The sequence below is a fragment of the Equus caballus genome, chromosome 1, assembly GCF_041296265.1.
Source record: "Equus caballus isolate H_3958 breed thoroughbred chromosome 1, TB-T2T, whole genome shotgun sequence".
NCBI lineage: Eukaryota > Metazoa > Chordata > Mammalia > Perissodactyla > Equidae > Equus > Equus caballus.
In genome coordinates this window covers 91929077-91946879 of record NC_091684.1, presented here as the reverse complement: position 1 = coordinate 91946879, position 17803 = coordinate 91929077, and the positions used below count along the sequence as shown (strand labels likewise).

General features: G+C 70.3%; 5 non-coding genes across 5 annotated transcripts; all 5 read left to right on the top strand.

Moving 5' to 3' along the window:
- The first annotated feature begins 678 nt into the window (after positions 1-678).
- LOC138919144 (5S ribosomal RNA) lies at positions 679-797 on the top strand. Its single transcript, XR_011429103.1, has one exon. It is a non-coding gene; the product is annotated as a 5S ribosomal RNA (ribosomal RNA).
- Positions 798-4862: 4065 nt separating this feature from the next.
- LOC138919114 (5S ribosomal RNA) lies at positions 4863-4981 on the top strand. Its single transcript, XR_011429046.1, has one exon. It is a non-coding gene; the product is annotated as a 5S ribosomal RNA (ribosomal RNA).
- A 4064-nt stretch (positions 4982-9045) lies between these two features.
- Positions 9046-9164, top strand: LOC138919143 (5S ribosomal RNA). Its single transcript, XR_011429102.1, has one exon. It is a non-coding gene; the product is annotated as a 5S ribosomal RNA (ribosomal RNA).
- Positions 9165-13230: 4066 nt separating this feature from the next.
- LOC138919142 (5S ribosomal RNA) lies at positions 13231-13349 on the top strand. The gene has a single exon (XR_011429101.1). It is a non-coding gene; the product is annotated as a 5S ribosomal RNA (ribosomal RNA).
- Positions 13350-17414: 4065 nt separating this feature from the next.
- On the top strand, positions 17415-17533 carry LOC138919141 (5S ribosomal RNA). The gene has a single exon (XR_011429100.1). It is a non-coding gene; the product is annotated as a 5S ribosomal RNA (ribosomal RNA).
- The last annotated feature ends 270 nt before the right edge of the window (positions 17534-17803 follow it).

Genomic DNA, 17803 nt, shown 5'->3' with positions numbered 1-17803 from the left:
CTGGGCGGCGCTGGCGGGGGGAAGGGTGGCCGCCCCGCCTCCCCGCGCCCTCAGGGGCAGCGCGGCGGGCTTCCGCTGACGCCCTCTGGTCGCGCCGGTGGCTCCGCCTGGGTTTGGGCAAGTCGGGGCCCGGCCGGCGCCGCAGAGGTCAGGGCTCCCGCTGGGAGGCCCCTCGGGCCGGAGGGGACTCAGAGGAGCACGGGCCCGGCGGCCCGACGCCCCGACGCCTCGGGCCAAGTGCCCCGCGCCCCCCACCTCCCAGCAGCCGCATCTCCTGCGACCCATCGCCGGATCCGAGCGGCCAGGGCGGCCTGGAGTGTTCCCGGGCCGCGAGGGGAGAGCGCCCAGCCAGGCGCCCCGCCCCCATCCCCGCCCCCACCACCCCTCGTTTCCCACCGCCGCCCGCCCCGCCCCGCCTCCTCGCACCCCGGGCTGCTCCAGGCCTCCGCGCCCTGGGAGGGCAGCAGGGCGGGGCAGCGCAGGGTTTGGCTGGCCCGCTGGCCGCGCCCGAGGCGGCCGCGGCGGGAGGCAGCAGCGGGAGGAAGGCGGCAGGCCGAGCGCGGGCGCAGGGGGCGCCGGCGGCGGCGGGTGCGCGTCACAGAGGCCTGGGCGCGCGCGCGAGCCGCGGGCCGGGCGACGCGGCGCGGCTTCTTAGGGGCGCCGGCGGCAGGCGCCAGCGTCTACGGCCATACCACCCTGAACGCGCCCGATCTCGTCTGATCTCGGAAGCTAAGCAGGGTCGGGCCTGGTTAGTACTTGGATGGGAGACCGCCTGGGAATACCGGGTGCTGTAGGCTTTTGCCTCCCTCGCCTTTTGCCGCCTCCGGCCTCCGTCCTCCGCGGACGCCCCCCACCCCTCCAGCCAGCCCTCCCCCACCCCCCCCCGCCACCCTCCGCACCGCGGGCCCGCCGGCGCCGCCCATGGGCAGGGCCCAACCCCTCCCCGCCACAGCCCAACCCTTCCAGCTCGCGGCCCCACCCGAACCCAGGGCCAATCGGGGCCAGCCCGGCGGGACCGGGACCGGGACCGGGACCGGGACCCCGACGCCGCACACGCCGCCCGCCGGCTCCCTCTGGCCTCGGCCTCTTCCCACCCGCTCGGCTCCCGCTCCGGTGACACCCCAGCCCTTCCCTCGGCGCCCCGCCCCCGCCGCCCCAGCCGCCGGGTAGAGTCGTCCTGTCAGGTGGAACGGATTCCACGGCGGTGCCGGGAGGCCCAAACGGGTCCCAAAGCGACCAGCCCCGCCCACCGAGGAAAGACACCTGGTCAGGCTTTTCCAGACACCGCCCGCTTCTCCAAGGACAGGGCGGACTGGGTTAGAGAGGCGCGTCTCGGGCACCTCACCCAAGACGGGATGGCTTCTGCCTTTGCTGGCGTCTGTGCCGCTGCAGGTCATCTTCTAAAACCTGGTACCCGCTCGCTTGTCCTTGAGAGGCTCATTCACAATCAACACTCCTTTCCCGACCTAAGTTTGTCCCTGTCAGTTTGTCTCGCTTTTCCTTCCAGAAGCCCCCTTCCCGGGGTGGGGGGGAGGGGGGGAGGTGGTGGGGGGGTAGGGGGGTGGGTGGGTCTGAGTTTCAAGCTCCACCTGACTGGGATCCCATTCTGCTTTCGCCTTCGGGCGGTCCTGCCTCGCTTGGAAACGCTGCTACGTTGCTCCTGGTGGATGAGCTTGCGTTCGTTTTGAGTTTGAGAACGCTGGATGCAAAGATGAGGAGTCTTGATGGCTGAGGCTTTTGGTGTCCCCTCACTCGGGGGCCTCCCTCTCTTCCCGCCTCCCCCCGCCTCCCCACCCACCCCCTCACACCCGACCCCTACCACCCCAGGGCCCCGGCCGGGCCCCGCCCCTCCAGGCCGCATCTGTCAGAGGGAGTTGAAAAGCCTCCTGACAGGACACGTCCTCCCTCAGCAGCCAGCCCTTCCTGGCTCCCTGGCTTCAGCTTTCCGTTCGCGTGGCTCGGGCAGCCTTTCGCATCTTCTTTGCACCTGCCTGTGTTTGCAACAGAGGACCGTGGCCAAGGGATCCAGGAAACCGGGAGGAGAGCTGGCTTCCGGGGAGGCGAATGGGAAGGACAGGGAGGCAGAGAGGGAGCCTTGCCTCAGAGAACGGACTTTGAACCCCCGAAGGGAAAAGTCCTCCAGATAAACCACGTCTTCCCCACCGAATCCAAGAGCCATACTCGCTCGCTGTGGAAAAATGGGGACATCCCGGTCAAAGCAGGACGAGAGAGGACCCAAAGCTCCCTCCTCTCCCCGTTCAGCCATCGTCGTCCTGGGAGGGAGTCTCTCCGCGGTTCGCTTCTCCTGCCGGCCCCGTTTCCCCTCCTGCCAACCCAGCGCCTCTATCGCCTGCTCCTCGCTTCCTCGGGCTGCGGGCTGCGGGCTGCGGGCTGCGGGCTGCGGGCTGCGGGATGGGGGGGGAGGGGCGGTGCGCGTCGCTCCCTGCCAGCTCGTGCCCGGGGTGGTTCTGACGGGTCCCCGGATCTGATCTCCGAGGAGCACCTTCTGCGGGGAGAAGCGGGACTGCGTCCCTGTCAGTTTCCCGGAGCGCGGGACCGGAGCCTTGCCCCGAAACGCAGGCTCGGGAGACCGAAGTCCTGAGCTGAAACCCAAGGGCCGCCGTCTCCCGCGAGTGACGTGCCCTCCCTGAGCTGCGCTTTCCTCATCTGGTGCGAGGGGGTCCTGGAGTTCGTGCCTCCTTGCGGGGGCGAGTGCTGGTGAGAACGCAAGCGGGAAACACGGAGCGGACCGCTCAGCACGGAGCGCGGCCTCGGTGGGGGCCCGGGCCTCGGCCGCCGTCCTTCCCCACGAGCCTACTTCTTGCCGCCGAGGCTCATCCAGCACCCAGGGATCGATCGCCTGGCTGCTTCCGGCCAGACACTCTCCTAGGTGCTGGCCACCCAGCAGCCGAGAACGCGGGTGCCAATCTCGGCCTCCGGGGCGTTCGCCTCCTCGCCTCTGGGGCCGCAAGACCAGCGGTGTGCCTACGCATGCCGGCGAGAGGTGGCAGAACCTGACGAGGACACGTGCCGTGGAAAATGGAGAGCTTGGCGCCCCGGAGGGCCTCGTCGGACGTCTGTGGATGGCCGTCGCTCTCTTTGCCGAAGCCCGCCCCCTGCCCGTCTTCTCTCCGTCCCAGGGTCCCCTTTCCAGTGGGACGCAAGAAGGCCCACAGGGCCCAAACGCTGGAGACGGGCAGCGCACACAGCGCGCCCTGGGTCCCGGGGGGTGCGGCGGGAAAGCCTTGCGGCACAGAACCCTGAAGCCCAGAGGTCTCGAGACAGGGAGAGCCGGGACGTCGGCAGGCACCGACGGGCCTTCGGACGCGACTCTTCCTCCCCGTCGTCACACCGTGCTGCTCCTCCCTCCGTCCTGGGCGCGAGCGCGCTCTTGGGAAAACGGAGGCGCCTTCGTCGGTGACCTAGCGGGCGGGAGATCCCGGGCAACGTCCCCAGCGGCACTTGAGCAGAACGGGGACGCTGCGGTCGGTCGTCGGGGAGGGGCTTCTACATGTCTGGTAGATGGAGCTGCTTTCTCGTGCCAAGTTCTCTGGGCCCTGACTTTTCTGCCTGCTCCTTCTATCACCTCAGTAAGGTCGGGGGTGCCCGGCAGAAAGAGGAAAAGAGCCAGAGTGAAGAAGCGGAGAGAAAGGAACACGCAAACCCGGACGCGCACACACACAGGCACACAGACACACAGGCGCGCGCGCGCGCGCACACACACACACACACACACACGCCTACACACCCACTCGCACAACACGCACACGCACACGCACACGCACACGCAAGCGCAGACAGAGCGCGCCAGCGAGCTCCGGTGCCTGTCTGTGGTTCCTGGGCGATGGCGGGGCAGCGATGCCGGGAGCCCGGGACTCCTGAGAGCCTGTCTGCGCGGCCTAGGGCCCCAGGGGTGATCGCCAGCCCCGGGGCCCCTGCCTCCTGGCCCGGGCCCAGCTCCAGCACCACCGCCCTCCTGGGGGGGAAGCGAGCTCTTGGGCAGAGCCTCTCTGGGTCAGGGTGGGTGTCTGTCTAGGTCCGTGTCTTGGATCCTCTCCGTGTCGCCGTTTCTCTGTTTCTCCGTGTCTCTGTCTCTGTCTCTGTCTCTGGGTCTCTGGGCTGGCGCCAGCAGGAGCTGTCCAGGGTCCCCGCGAGGGGCGGGTTGGGGGCGGGGTGCCGGTCTCCTGGGCGGCGCTGGCGGGGGGAAGGGTGGCCGCCCCGCCTCCCCGCGCCCTCAGGGGCAGCGCGGCGGGCTTCCGCTGACGCCCTCTGGTCGCGCCGGTGGCTCCGCCTGGGTTTGGGCAAGTCGGGGCCCGGCCGGCGCCGCAGAGGTCAGGGCTCCCGCTGGGAGGCCCCTCGGGCCGGAGGGGACTCAGAGGAGCACGGGCCCGGCGGCCCGACGCCCCGACGCCTCGGGCCAAGTGCCCCGCGCCCCCCACCTCCCAGCAGCCGCATCTCCTGCGACCCATCGCCGGATCCGAGCGGCCAGGGCGGCCTGGAGTGTTCCCGGGCCGCGAGGGGAGAGCGCCCAGCCAGGCGCCCCGCCCCCATCCCCGCCCCCACCACCCCTCGTTTCCCACCGCCGCCCGCCCCGCCCCGCCTCCTCGCACCCCGGGCTGCTCCAGGCCTCCGCGCCCTGGGAGGGCAGCAGGGCGGGGCAGCGCAGGGTTTGGCTGGCCCGCTGGCCGCGCCCGAGGCGGCCGCGGCGGGAGGCAGCAGCGGGAGGAAGGCGGCAGGCCGAGCGCGGGCGCAGGGGGCGCCGGCGGCGGCGGGTGCGCGTCACAGAGGCCTGGGCGCGCGCGCGAGCCGCGGGCCGGGCGACGCGGCGCGGCTTCTTAGGGGCGCCGGCGGCAGGCGCCAGCGTCTACGGCCATACCACCCTGAACGCGCCCGATCCCGTCTGATCTCGGAAGCTAAGCAGGGTCGGGCCTGGTTAGTACTTGGATGGGAGACCGCCTGGGAATACCGGGTGCTGTAGGCTTTTGCCTCCCTCGCCTTTTGCCGCCTCCGGCCTCCGTCCTCCGCGGACGCCCCCCACCCCTCCAGCCAGCCCTCCCCCACCCCCCCCGCCACCCTCCGCACCGCGGGCCCGCCGGCGCCGCCCATGGGCAGGGCCCAACCCCTCCCCGCCACAGCCCAACCCTTCCAGCTCGCGGCCCCACCCGAACCCAGGGCCAATCGGGGCCAGCCCGGCGGGACCGGGACCGGGACCGGGACCGGGACCCCGACGCCGCACACGCCGCCCGCCGGCTCCCTCTGGCCTCGGCCTCTTCCCACCCGCTCGGCTCCCGCTCCGGTGACACCCCAGCCCTTCCCTCGGCGCCCCGCCCCCGCCGCCCCAGCCGCCGGGTAGAGTCGTCCTGTCAGGTGGAACGGATTCCACGGCGGTGCCGGGAGGCCCAAACGGGTCCCAAAGCGACCAGCCCCGCCCACCGAGGAAAGACACCTGGTCAGGCTTTTCCAGACACCGCCCGCTTCTCCAAGGACAGGGCGGACTGGGTTAGAGAGGCGCGTCTCGGGCACCTCACCCAAGACGGGATGGCTTCTGCCTTTGCTGGCGTCTGTGCCGCTGCAGGTCATCTTCTAAAACCTGGTACCCGCTCGCTTGTCCTTGAGAGGCTCATTCACAATCAACACTCCTTTCCCGACCTAAGTTTGTCCCTGTCAGTTTGTCTCGCTTTTCCTTCCAGAAGCCCCCTTCCCGGGGTGGGGGGGAGGGGGGGAGGTGGTGGGGGGGTAGGGGGGTGGGTGGGTCTGAGTTTCAAGCTCCACCTGACTGGGATCCCATTCTGCTTTCGCCTTCGGGCGGTCCTGCCTCGCTTGGAAACGCTGCTACGTTGCTCCTGGTGGATGAGCTTGCGTTCGTTTTGAGTTTGAGAACGCTGGATGCAAAGATGAGGAGTCTTGATGGCTGAGGCTTTTGGTGTCCCCTCACTCGGGGGCCTCCCTCTCTTCCCGCCTCCCCCCGCCTCCCCACCCACCCCCTCACACCCGACCCCTACCACCCCAGGGCCCCGGCCGGGCCCCGCCCCTCCAGGCCGCATCTGTCAGAGGGAGTTGAAAAGCCTCCTGACAGGACACGTCCTCCCTCAGCAGCCAGCCCTTCCTGGCTCCCTGGCTTCAGCTTTCCGTTCGCGTGGCTCGGGCAGCCTTTCGCATCTTCTTTGCACCTGCCTGTGTTTGCAACAGAGGACCGTGGCCAAGGGATCCAGGAAACCGGGAGGAGAGCTGGCTTCCGGGGAGGCGAATGGGAAGGACAGGGAGGCAGAGAGGGAGCCTTGCCTCAGAGAACGGACTTTGAACCCCCGAAGGGAAAAGTCCTCCAGATAAACCACGTCTTCCCCACCGAATCCAAGAGCCATACTCGCTCGCTGTGGAAAAATGGGGACATCCCGGTCAAAGCAGGACGAGAGAGGACCCAAAGCTCCCTCCTCTCCCCGTTCAGCCATCGTCGTCCTGGGAGGGAGTCTCTCCGCGGTTCGCTTCTCCTGCCGGCCCCGTTTCCCCTCCTGCCAACCCAGCGCCTCTATCGCCTGCTCCTCGCTTCCTCGGGCTGCGGGCTGCGGGCTGCGGGCTGCGGGCTGCGGGCTGCGGGATGGGGGGGGAGGGGCGGTGCGCGTCGCTCCCTGCCAGCTCGTGCCCGGGGTGGTTCTGACGGGTCCCCGGATCTGATCTCCGAGGAGCACCTTCTGCGGGGAGAAGCGGGACTGCGTCCCTGTCAGTTTCCCGGAGCGCGGGACCGGAGCCTTGCCCCGAAACGCAGGCTCGGGAGACCGAAGTCCTGAGCTGAAACCCAAGGGCCGCCGTCTCCCGCGAGTGACGTGCCCTCCCTGAGCTGCGCTTTCCTCATCTGGTGCGAGGGGGTCCTGGAGTTCGTGCCTCCTTGCGGGGGCGAGTGCTGGTGAGAACGCAAGCGGGAAACACGGAGCGGACCGCTCAGCACGGAGCGCGGCCTCGGTGGGGGCCCGGGCCTCGGCCGCCGTCCTTCCCCACGAGCCTACTTCTTGCCGCCGAGGCTCATCCAGCACCCAGGGATCGATCGCCTGGCTGCTTCCGGCCAGACACTCTCCTAGGTGCTGGCCACCCAGCAGCCGAGAACGCGGGTGCCAATCTCGGCCTCCGGGGCGTTCGCCTCCTCGCCTCTGGGGCCGCAAGACCAGCGGTGTGCCTACGCATGCCGGCGAGAGGTGGCAGAACCTGACGAGGACACGTGCCGTGGAAAATGGAGAGCTTGGCGCCCCGGAGGGCCTCGTCGGACGTCTGTGGATGGCCGTCGCTCTCTTTGCCGAAGCCCGCCCCCTGCCCGTCTTCTCTCCGTCCCAGGGTCCCCTTTCCAGTGGGACGCAAGAAGGCCCACAGGGCCCAAACGCTGGAGACGGGCAGCGCACACAGCGCGCCCTGGGTCCCGGGGGGTGCGGCGGGAAAGCCTTGCGGCACAGAACCCTGAAGCCCAGAGGTCTCGAGACAGGGAGAGCCGGGACGTCGGCAGGCACCGACGGGCCTTCGGACGCGACTCTTCCTCCCCGTCGTCACACCGTGCTGCTCCTCCCTCCGTCCTGGGCGCGAGCGCGCTCTTGGGAAAACGGAGGCGCCTTCGTCGGTGACCTAGCGGGCGGGAGATCCCGGGCAACGTCCCCAGCGGCACTTGAGCAGAACGGGGACGCTGCGGTCGGTCGTCGGGGAGGGGCTTCTACATGTCTGGTAGATGGAGCTGCTTTCTCGTGCCAAGTTCTCTGGGCCCTGACTTTTCTGCCTGCTCCTTCTATCACCTCAGTAAGGTCGGGGGTGCCCGGCAGAAAGAGGAAAAGAGCCAGAGTGAAGAAGCGGAGAGAAAGGAACACGCAAACCCGGACGCGCACACACACAGGCACACAGACACACAGGCGCGCGCGCGCGCGCACACACACACACACACACACACGCCTACACACCCACTCGCACAACACGCACACGCACACGCACACGCACACGCAAGCGCAGACAGAGCGCGCCAGCGAGCTCCGGTGCCTGTCTGTGGTTCCTGGGCGATGGCGGGGCAGCGATGCCGGGAGCCCGGGACTCCTGAGAGCCTGTCTGCGCGGCCTAGGGCCCCAGGGGTGATCGCCAGCCCCGGGGCCCCTGCCTCCTGGCCCGGGCCCAGCTCCAGCACCACCGCCCTCCTGGGGGGGAAGCGAGCTCTTGGGCAGAGCCTCTCTGGGTCAGGGTGGGTGTCTGTCTAGGTCCGTGTCTTGGATCCTCTCCGTGTCGCCGTTTCTCTGTTTCTCCGTGTCTCTGTCTCTGTCTCTGTCTCTGGGTCTCTGGGCTGGCGCCAGCAGGAGCTGTCCAGGGTCCCCGCGAGGGGCGGGTTGGGGGCGGGGTGCCGGTCTCCTGGGCGGCGCTGGCGGGGGGAAGGGTGGCCGCCCCGCCTCCCCGCGCCCTCAGGGGCAGCGCGGCGGGCTTCCGCTGACGCCCTCTGGTCGCGCCGGTGGCTCCGCCTGGGTTTGGGCAAGTCGGGGCCCGGCCGGCGCCGCAGAGGTCAGGGCTCCCGCTGGGAGGCCCCTCGGGCCGGAGGGGACTCAGAGGAGCACGGGCCCGGCGGCCCGACGCCCCGACGCCTCGGGCCAAGTGCCCCGCGCCCCCCACCTCCCAGCAGCCGCATCTCCTGCGACCCATCGCCGGATCCGAGCGGCCAGGGCGGCCTGGAGTGTTCCCGGGCCGCGAGGGGAGAGCGCCCAGCCAGGCGCCCCGCCCCCATCCCCGCCCCCACCACCCCTCGTTTCCCACCGCCGCCCGCCCCGCCCCGCCTCCTCGCACCCCGGGCTGCTCCAGGCCTCCGCGCCCTGGGAGGGCAGCAGGGCGGGGCAGCGCAGGGTTTGGCTGGCCCGCTGGCCGCGCCCGAGGCGGCCGCGGCGGGAGGCAGCAGCGGGAGGAAGGCGGCAGGCCGAGCGCGGGCGCAGGGGGCGCCGGCGGCGGCGGGTGCGCGTCACAGAGGCCTGGGCGCGCGCGCGAGCCGCGGGCCGGGCGACGCGGCGCGGCTTCTTAGGGGCGCCGGCGGCAGGCGCCAGCGTCTACGGCCATACCACCCTGAACGCGCCCGATCTCGTCTGATCTCGGAAGCTAAGCAGGGTCGGGCCTGGTTAGTACTTGGATGGGAGACCGCCTGGGAATACCGGGTGCTGTAGGCTTTTGCCTCCCTCGCCTTTTGCCGCCTCCGGCCTCCGTCCTCCGCGGACGCCCCCCACCCCTCCAGCCAGCCCTCCCCCACCCCCCCCGCCACCCTCCGCACCGCGGGCCCGCCGGCGCCGCCCATGGGCAGGGCCCAACCCCTCCCCGCCACAGCCCAACCCTTCCAGCTCGCGGCCCCACCCGAACCCAGGGCCAATCGGGGCCAGCCCGGCGGGACCGGGACCGGGACCGGGACCGGGACCCCGACGCCGCACACGCCGCCCGCCGGCTCCCTCTGGCCTCGGCCTCTTCCCACCCGCTCGGCTCCCGCTCCGGTGACACCCCAGCCCTTCCCTCGGCGCCCCGCCCCCGCCGCCCCAGCCGCCGGGTAGAGTCGTCCTGTCAGGTGGAACGGATTCCACGGCGGTGCCGGGAGGCCCAAACGGGTCCCAAAGCGACCAGCCCCGCCCACCGAGGAAAGACACCTGGTCAGGCTTTTCCAGACACCGCCCGCTTCTCCAAGGACAGGGCGGACTGGGTTAGAGAGGCGCGTCTCGGGCACCTCACCCAAGACGGGATGGCTTCTGCCTTTGCTGGCGTCTGTGCCGCTGCAGGTCATCTTCTAAAACCTGGTACCCGCTCGCTTGTCCTTGAGAGGCTCATTCACAATCAACACTCCTTTCCCGACCTAAGTTTGTCCCTGTCAGTTTGTCTCGCTTTTCCTTCCAGAAGCCCCCTTCCCGGGGTGGGGGGGAGGGGGGGAGGTGGTGGGGGGGTAGGGGGGTGGGTGGGTCTGAGTTTCAAGCTCCACCTGACTGGGATCCCATTCTGCTTTCGCCTTCGGGCGGTCCTGCCTCGCTTGGAAACGCTGCTACGTTGCTCCTGGTGGATGAGCTTGCGTTCGTTTTGAGTTTGAGAACGCTGGATGCAAAGATGAGGAGTCTTGATGGCTGAGGCTTTTGGTGTCCCCTCACTCGGGGGCCTCCCTCTCTTCCCGCCTCCCCCCGCCTCCCCACCCACCCCCTCACACCCGACCCCTACCACCCCAGGGCCCCGGCCGGGCCCCGCCCCTCCAGGCCGCATCTGTCAGAGGGAGTTGAAAAGCCTCCTGACAGGACACGTCCTCCCTCAGCAGCCAGCCCTTCCTGGCTCCCTGGCTTCAGCTTTCCGTTCGCGTGGCTCGGGCAGCCTTTCGCATCTTCTTTGCACCTGCCTGTGTTTGCAACAGAGGACCGTGGCCAAGGGATCCAGGAAACCGGGAGGAGAGCTGGCTTCCGGGGAGGCGAATGGGAAGGACAGGGAGGCAGAGAGGGAGCCTTGCCTCAGAGAACGGACTTTGAACCCCCGAAGGGAAAAGTCCTCCAGATAAACCACGTCTTCCCCACCGAATCCAAGAGCCATACTCGCTCGCTGTGGAAAAATGGGGACATCCCGGTCAAAGCAGGACGAGAGAGGACCCAAAGCTCCCTCCTCTCCCCGTTCAGCCATCGTCGTCCTGGGAGGGAGTCTCTCCGCGGTTCGCTTCTCCTGCCGGCCCCGTTTCCCCTCCTGCCAACCCAGCGCCTCTATCGCCTGCTCCTCGCTTCCTCGGGCTGCGGGCTGCGGGCTGCGGGCTGCGGGCTGCGGGCTGCGGGATGGGGGGGGAGGGGCGGTGCGCGTCGCTCCCTGCCAGCTCGTGCCCGGGGTGGTTCTGACGGGTCCCCGGATCTGATCTCCGAGGAGCACCTTCTGCGGGGAGAAGCGGGACTGCGTCCCTGTCAGTTTCCCGGAGCGCGGGACCGGAGCCTTGCCCCGAAACGCAGGCTCGGGAGACCGAAGTCCTGAGCTGAAACCCAAGGGCCGCCGTCTCCCGCGAGTGACGTGCCCTCCCTGAGCTGCGCTTTCCTCATCTGGTGCGAGGGGGTCCTGGAGTTCGTGCCTCCTTGCGGGGGCGAGTGCTGGTGAGAACGCAAGCGGGAAACACGGAGCGGACCGCTCAGCACGGAGCGCGGCCTCGGTGGGGGCCCGGGCCTCGGCCGCCGTCCTTCCCCACGAGCCTACTTCTTGCCGCCGAGGCTCATCCAGCACCCAGGGATCGATCGCCTGGCTGCTTCCGGCCAGACACTCTCCTAGGTGCTGGCCACCCAGCAGCCGAGAACGCGGGTGCCAATCTCGGCCTCCGGGGCGTTCGCCTCCTCGCCTCTGGGGCCGCAAGACCAGCGGTGTGCCTACGCATGCCGGCGAGAGGTGGCAGAACCTGACGAGGACACGTGCCGTGGAAAATGGAGAGCTTGGCGCCCCGGAGGGCCTCGTCGGACGTCTGTGGATGGCCGTCGCTCTCTTTGCCGAAGCCCGCCCCCTGCCCGTCTTCTCTCCGTCCCAGGGTCCCCTTTCCAGTGGGACGCAAGAAGGCCCACAGGGCCCAAACGCTGGAGACGGGCAGCGCACACAGCGCGCCCTGGGTCCCGGGGGGTGCGGCGGGAAAGCCTTGCGGCACAGAACCCTGAAGCCCAGAGGTCTCGAGACAGGGAGAGCCGGGACGTCGGCAGGCACCGACGGGCCTTCGGACGCGACTCTTCCTCCCCGTCGTCACACCGTGCTGCTCCTCCCTCCGTCCTGGGCGCGAGCGCGCTCTTGGGAAAACGGAGGCGCCTTCGTCGGTGACCTAGCGGGCGGGAGATCCCGGGCAACGTCCCCAGCGGCACTTGAGCAGAACGGGGACGCTGCGGTCGGTCGTCGGGGAGGGGCTTCTACATGTCTGGTAGATGGAGCTGCTTTCTCGTGCCAAGTTCTCTGGGCCCTGACTTTTCTGCCTGCTCCTTCTATCACCTCAGTAAGGTCGGGGGTGCCCGGCAGAAAGAGGAAAAGAGCCAGAGTGAAGAAGCGGAGAGAAAGGAACACGCAAACCCGGACGCGCACACACACAGGCACACAGACACACAGGCGCGCGCGCGCGCGCACACACACACACACACACACACACGCCTACACACCCACTCGCACAACACGCACACGCACACGCACACGCACACGCAAGCGCAGACAGAGCGCGCCAGCGAGCTCCGGTGCCTGTCTGTGGTTCCTGGGCGATGGCGGGGCAGCGATGCCGGGAGCCCGGGACTCCTGAGAGCCTGTCTGCGCGGCCTAGGGCCCCAGGGGTGATCGCCAGCCCCGGGGCCCCTGCCTCCTGGCCCGGGCCCAGCTCCAGCACCACCGCCCTCCTGGGGGGGAAGCGAGCTCTTGGGCAGAGCCTCTCTGGGTCAGGGTGGGTGTCTGTCTAGGTCCGTGTCTTGGATCCTCTCCGTGTCGCCGTTTCTCTGTTTCTCCGTGTCTCTGTCTCTGTCTCTGTCTCTGGGTCTCTGGGCTGGCGCCAGCAGGAGCTGTCCAGGGTCCCCGCGAGGGGCGGGTTGGGGGCGGGGTGCCGGTCTCCTGGGCGGCGCTGGCGGGGGGAAGGGTGGCCGCCCCGCCTCCCCGCGCCCTCAGGGGCAGCGCGGCGGGCTTCCGCTGACGCCCTCTGGTCGCGCCGGTGGCTCCGCCTGGGTTTGGGCAAGTCGGGGCCCGGCCGGCGCCGCAGAGGTCAGGGCTCCCGCTGGGAGGCCCCTCGGGCCGGAGGGGACTCAGAGGAGCACGGGCCCGGCGGCCCGACGCCCCGACGCCTCGGGCCAAGTGCCCCGCGCCCCCCACCTCCCAGCAGCCGCATCTCCTGCGACCCATCGCCGGATCCGAGCGGCCAGGGCGGCCTGGAGTGTTCCCGGGCCGCGAGGGGAGAGCGCCCAGCCAGGCGCCCCGCCCCCATCCCCGCCCCCACCACCCCTCGTTTCCCACCGCCGCCCGCCCCGCCCCGCCTCCTCGCACCCCGGGCTGCTCCAGGCCTCCGCGCCCTGGGAGGGCAGCAGGGCGGGGCAGCGCAGGGTTTGGCTGGCCCGCTGGCCGCGCCCGAGGCGGCCGCGGCGGGAGGCAGCAGCGGGAGGAAGGCGGCAGGCCGAGCGCGGGCGCAGGGGGCGCCGGCGGCGGCGGGTGCGCGTCACAGAGGCCTGGGCGCGCGCGCGAGCCGCGGGCCGGGCGACGCGGCGCGGCTTCTTAGGGGCGCCGGCGGCAGGCGCCAGCGTCTACGGCCATACCACCCTGAACGCGCCCGATCTCGTCTGATCTCGGAAGCTAAGCAGGGTCGGGCCTGGTTAGTACTTGGATGGGAGACCGCCTGGGAATACCGGGTGCTGTAGGCTTTTGCCTCCCTCGCCTTTTGCCGCCTCCGGCCTCCGTCCTCCGCGGACGCCCCCCACCCCTCCAGCCAGCCCTCCCCCACCCCCCCCCGCCACCCTCCGCACCGCGGGCCCGCCGGCGCCGCCCATGGGCAGGGCCCAACCCCTCCCCGCCACAGCCCAACCCTTCCAGCTCGCGGCCCCACCCGAACCCAGGGCCAATCGGGGCCAGCCCGGCGGGACCGGGACCGGGACCGGGACCGGGACCCCGACGCCGCACACGCCGCCCGCCGGCTCCCTCTGGCCTCGGCCTCTTCCCACCCGCTCGGCTCCCGCTCCGGTGACACCCCAGCCCTTCCCTCGGCGCCCCGCCCCCGCCGCCCCAGCCGCCGGGTAGAGTCGTCCTGTCAGGTGGAACGGATTCCACGGCGGTGCCGGGAGGCCCAAACGGGTCCCAAAGCGACCAGCCCCGCCCACCGAGGAAAGACACCTGGTCAGGCTTTTCCAGACACCGCCCGCTTCTCCAAGGACAGGGCGGACTGGGTTAGAGAGGCGCGTCTCGGGCACCTCACCCAAGACGGGATGGCTTCTGCCTTTGCTGGCGTCTGTGCCGCTGCAGGTCATCTTCTAAAACCTGGTACCCGCTCGCTTGTCCTTGAGAGGCTCATTCACAATCAACACTCCTTTCCCGACCTAAGTTTGTCCCTGTCAGTTTGTCTCGCTTTTCCTTCCAGAAGCCCCCTTCCCGGGGTGGGGGGGAGGGGGGGAGGTGGTGGGGGGGTAGGGGGGTGGGTGGGTCTGAGTTTCAAGCTCCACCTGACTGGGATCCCATTCTGCTTTCGCCTTCGGGCGGTCCTGCCTCGCTTGGAAACGCTGCTACGTTGCTCCTGGTGGATGAGCTTGCGTTCGTTTTGAGTTTGAGAACGCTGGATGCAAAGATGAGGAGTCTTGATGGCTGAGGCTTTTGGTGTCCCCTCACTCGGGGGCCTCCCTCTCTTCCCGCCTCCCCCCGCCTCCCCACCCACCCCCTCACACCCGACCCCTACCACCCCAGGGCCCCGGCCGGGCCCCGCCCCTCCAGGCCGCATCTGTCAGAGGGAGTTGAAAAGCCTCCTGACAGGACACGTCCTCCCTCAGCAGCCAGCCCTTCCTGGCTCCCTGGCTTCAGCTTTCCGTTCGCGTGGCTCGGGCAGCCTTTCGCATCTTCTTTGCACCTGCCTGTGTTTGCAACAGAGGACCGTGGCCAAGGGATCCAGGAAACCGGGAGGAGAGCTGGCTTCCGGGGAGGCGAATGGGAAGGACAGGGAGGCAGAGAGGGAGCCTTGCCTCAGAGAACGGACTTTGAACCCCCGAAGGGAAAAGTCCTCCAGATAAACCACGTCTTCCCCACCGAATCCAAGAGCCATACTCGCTCGCTGTGGAAAAATGGGGACATCCCGGTCAAAGCAGGACGAGAGAGGACCCAAAGCTCCCTCCTCTCCCCGTTCAGCCATCGTCGTCCTGGGAGGGAGTCTCTCCGCGGTTCGCTTCTCCTGCCGGCCCCGTTTCCCCTCCTGCCAACCCAGCGCCTCTATCGCCTGCTCCTCGCTTCCTCGGGCTGCGGGCTGCGGGCTGCGGGCTGCGGGCTGCGGGCTGCGGGATGGGGGGGGAGGGGCGGTGCGCGTCGCTCCCTGCCAGCTCGTGCCCGGGGTGGTTCTGACGGGTCCCCGGATCTGATCTCCGAGGAGCACCTTCTGCGGGGAGAAGCGGGACTGCGTCCCTGTCAGTTTCCCGGAGCGCGGGACCGGAGCCTTGCCCCGAAACGCAGGCTCGGGAGACCGAAGTCCTGAGCTGAAACCCAAGGGCCGCCGTCTCCCGCGAGTGACGTGCCCTCCCTGAGCTGCGCTTTCCTCATCTGGTGCGAGGGGGTCCTGGAGTTCGTGCCTCCTTGCGGGGGCGAGTGCTGGTGAGAACGCAAGCGGGAAACACGGAGCGGACCGCTCAGCACGGAGCGCGGCCTCGGTGGGGGCCCGGGCCTCGGCCGCCGTCCTTCCCCACGAGCCTACTTCTTGCCGCCGAGGCTCATCCAGCACCCAGGGATCGATCGCCTGGCTGCTTCCGGCCAGACACTCTCCTAGGTGCTGGCCACCCAGCAGCCGAGAACGCGGGTGCCAATCTCGGCCTCCGGGGCGTTCGCCTCCTCGCCTCTGGGGCCGCAAGACCAGCGGTGTGCCTACGCATGCCGGCGAGAGGTGGCAGAACCTGACGAGGACACGTGCCGTGGAAAATGGAGAGCTTGGCGCCCCGGAGGGCCTCGTCGGACGTCTGTGGATGGCCGTCGCTCTCTTTGCCGAAGCCCGCCCCCTGCCCGTCTTCTCTCCGTCCCAGGGTCCCCTTTCCAGTGGGACGCAAGAAGGCCCACAGGGCCCAAACGCTGGAGACGGGCAGCGCACACAGCGCGCCCTGGGTCCCGGGGGGTGCGGCGGGAAAGCCTTGCGGCACAGAACCCTGAAGCCCAGAGGTCTCGAGACAGGGAGAGCCGGGACGTCGGCAGGCACCGACGGGCCTTCGGACGCGACTCTTCCTCCCCGTCGTCACACCGTGCTGCTCCTCCCTCCGTCCTGGGCGCGAGCGCGCTCTTGGGAAAACGGAGGCGCCTTCGTCGGTGACCTAGCGGGCGGGAGATCCCGGGCAACGTCCCCAGCGGCACTTGAGCAGAACGGGGACGCTGCGGTCGGTCGTCGGGGAGGGGCTTCTACATGTCTGGTAGATGGAGCTGCTTTCTCGTGCCAAGTTCTCTGGGCCCTGACTTTTCTGCCTGCTCCTTCTATCACCTCAGTAAGGTCGGGGGTGCCCGGCAGAAAGAGGAAAAGAGCCAGAGTGAAGAAGCGGAGAGAAAGGAACACGCAAACCCGGACGCGCACACACACAGGCACACAGACACACAGGCGCGCGCGCGCGCGCACACACACACACACACACACACGCCTACACACCCACTCGCACAACACGCACACGCACACGCACACGCACACGCAAGCGCAGACAGAGCGCGCCAGCGAGCTCCGGTGCCTGTCTGTGGTTCCTGGGCGATGGCGGGGCAGCGATGCCGGGAGCCCGGGACTCCTGAGAGCCTGTCTGCGCGGCCTAGGGCCCCAGGGGTGATCGCCAGCCCCGGGGCCCCTGCCTCCTGGCCCGGGCCCAGCTCCAGCACCACCGCCCTCCTGGGGGGGAAGCGAGCTCTTGGGCAGAGCCTCTCTGGGTCAGGGTGGGTGTCTGTCTAGGTCCGTGTCTTGGATCCTCTCCGTGTCGCCGTTTCTCTGTTTCTCCGTGTCTCTGTCTCTGTCTCTGTCTCTGGGTCTCTGGGCTGGCGCCAGCAGGAGCTGTCCAGGGTCCCCGCGAGGGGCGGGTTGGGGGCGGGGTGCCGGTCTCCTGGGCGGCGCTGGCGGGGGGAAGGGTGGCCGCCCCGCCTCCCCGCGCCCTCAGGGGCAGCGCGGCGGGCTTCCGCTGACGCCCTCTGGTCGCGCCGGTGGCTCCGCCTGGGTTTGGGCAAGTCGGGGCCCGGCCGGCGCCGCAGAGGTCAGGGCTCCCGCTGGGAGGCCCCTCGGGCCGGAGGGGACTCAGAGGAGCACGGGCCCGGCGGCCCGACGCCCCGACGCCTCGGGCCAAGTGCCCCGCGCCCCCCACCTCCCAGCAGCCGCATCTCCTGCGACCCATCGCCGGATCCGAGCGGCCAGGGCGGCCTGGAGTGTTCCCGGGCCGCGAGGGGAGAGCGCCCAGCCAGGCGCCCCGCCCCCATCCCCGCCCCCACCACCCCTCGTTTCCCACCGCCGCCCGCCCCGCCCCGCCTCCTCGCACCCCGGGCTGCTCCAGGCCTCCGCGCCCTGGGAGGGCAGCAGGGCGGGGCAGCGCAGGGTTTGGCTGGCCCGCTGGCCGCGCCCGAGGCGGCCGCGGCGGGAGGCAGCAGCGGGAGGAAGGCGGCAGGCCGAGCGCGGGCGCAGGGGGCGCCGGCGGCGGCGGGTGCGCGTCACAGAGGCCTGGGCGCGCGCGCGAGCCGCGGGCCGGGCGACGCGGCGCGGCTTCTTAGGGGCGCCGGCGGCAGGCGCCAGCGTCTACGGCCATACCACCCTGAACGCGCCCGATCTCGTCTGATCTCGGAAGCTAAGCAGGGTCGGGCCTGGTTAGTACTTGGATGGGAGACCGCCTGGGAATACCGGGTGCTGTAGGCTTTTGCCTCCCTCGCCTTTTGCCGCCTCCGGCCTCCGTCCTCCGCGGACGCCCCCCACCCCTCCAGCCAGCCCTCCCCCACCCCCCCCGCCACCCTCCGCACCGCGGGCCCGCCGGCGCCGCCCATGGGCAGGGCCCAACCCCTCCCCGCCACAGCCCAACCCTTCCAGCTCGCGGCCCCACCCGAACCCAGGGCCAATCGGGGCCAGCCCGGCGGGACCGGGACCGGGACCGGGACCGGGACCCCGACGCCGCACACGCCGCCCGCCGGC